Source organism: Cherax quadricarinatus, chromosome 3 (assembly GCF_038502225.1).
Source record: "Cherax quadricarinatus isolate ZL_2023a chromosome 3, ASM3850222v1, whole genome shotgun sequence".
NCBI classification, from domain to species: domain Eukaryota; kingdom Metazoa; phylum Arthropoda; class Malacostraca; order Decapoda; family Parastacidae; genus Cherax; species Cherax quadricarinatus.
The window spans coordinates 43,134,155-43,136,353 of record NC_091294.1 but is presented as its reverse complement, the minus strand read 5'-3'; positions in this window follow the sequence as shown (position 1 = coordinate 43,136,353).

Here is a 2,199-nt window from a genome sequence, read left to right as displayed (position 1 = left end):
ACATATAAAATACTGCGCGGAATAGACGAGGTGGACAAAGACGGGATGTTCCAGAGATGGGACACAGACACAAGAGGTCACAATTGGAAGTTGAAGACTCAGATGAATCAAAGGGATGTTAGGAAGTATTTCTTCAGTCATAGAGTAGTCAGGCCATGGAATAGCCTAGAAAGTGATGTGGTGGAGGCAGGAACCATACATAGTTTTAAGGCGAGGTATGATAGAGCTCATGGGGCAGGGAGAGAGAGGACCTAGTAGCAATCAGCGAAGAGGCGGGGCCAGGAGCTGTGACTCGACCCCTGCAACCACAAATAGGTGAGTACAAATAGGTGAGTACACACACACACATACATGCAGCACCTGTTTGGAACCCGCACTTGATAAAGCACGTCAAGAAACTAGAGAAAGTACAAAGGTTTGCGACAAGGTTAGTTCCAGAGCTAAGGGGAATGTCCTATGAAGAAAGATTAAGGGAAATCGGCCTGACGACACTGGAGGACAGGAGGGTCAGGGGAGACATGATAACGACATATAAAATACTGCGTGGAATAGACAAGGTGGACAAAGACAGGATGTTCCAGGGAGGGGACACAGAAACAAGAGGCCACAATTGGAAGTTGAAGACACAAATGAGTCAGAGAGATAGTAGGAAGTATTTCTTCAGTCATAGAGTTGTAAGGCAGTGGAATAGCCTAGAAAATGACGTAGTGGAGGCAGGAACCATACATAGTTTTAAGGCGAGGTATGATAGAGCTCACGGGGCAGAGAGAGAGAGGACCTAGTAGCAATCAGCGAAGAGGCGGGGCCAGGAGCTATGACTTGACCCCTGCAACCACAAATAGGTGAGTACAAATAGGTGAGTACACACACACACACACACACACACACACACACACACACACACACACACACACACACACACACACACACAGGGAATACTTGTCAGGAAGACAGCAGCGAGTCATGGTACGTGGCGAGGTGTCAGAGTGGGCACCTGTGACCAGCGGGGTCCCGCAGGGGTCAGTCCTAGGACCAATGCTGTTTCTGGTATTTGTGAACGACATGACGGAAGGAATAGACTCTGAGGTGTCCCTGTTTGCAGATGACGTGAAGTTGATGAGAAGAATTCACTCGATCGAAGACCAGGCAGAACTACAAAGGGATCTGGACAGGCTGCAGACCTGGTCCAGCAATTGGCTCCTGGAGTTCAATCCCACCAAGTGCAAAGTCATGAAGATTGGGGAAGGGCAAAGAAGGCCGCAGACGGAGTACAGTCTACGGGGTCAGAGACTACAAAACTCACTCAAGGAAAAAGATCTTGGGGTGAGTATAACACCAGGCACATCTCCTGAAGCGCACATCAACCAAATAACTGCTGCAGCATATGGGCGCCTAGCAAACCTCAGAACAGCATTCCGACATCTTAATAAGGAATCATTCAGGACCCTGTACACCGTGTTTGTTAGGCCCATATTGGAGTATGCGGCACCAGTTTGGAACCCACACCTAGCCAAGCACGTGAAGAAACTAGAGAAAGTGCAAAGGTTTGCAACAAGACTAGTCCCAGAGCTAAGAGGTATGTCCTACGAGGAGAGGTTAAGGGAAATCAACCTGACGACACTGGAGGACAGGAGAGATAGGGGGGACATGATAACGACATACAAAATACTGAGAGGAATTGACAAGGTGGACAAAGACAGGATGTTCCAGAGATTGGACACAGTAACAAGGGGACACAGTTGGAAGCTGAAGACACAGATGAATCACAGGGATGTTAGGAAGTATTTCTTCAGCCACAGAGTAGTCAGTAAGTGGAATAGTTTGGGAAGCGATGTAGTGGAGGCAGGATCCATACATAGCTTTAAGCAGAGGTATGATAAAGCTCACGGCTCAGGGAGACACACACACACAGGGGCTCGGACTCGACCCCCGCAACCTCAACTAGGTGAGTACTAGGTGAGTGCACACACACACAGGTGAGTACAAGGTTCAGGGAGAGTGACCTAGTAGCGACCAGTGAAGAGGCGGGGCCAGGAGCTTGCACTCGACCCCTGCAACCTCGACTAGGTGAGTACAACTAGGTGAGTACACAGACACCCACACACTCACACACACTCACACACACACACGTGGACCAGGCTTTAGACCTGGTCCAGCAATTGGCTCCTTGAGTTCAACCCCATCAAGTGCAAAGTCATG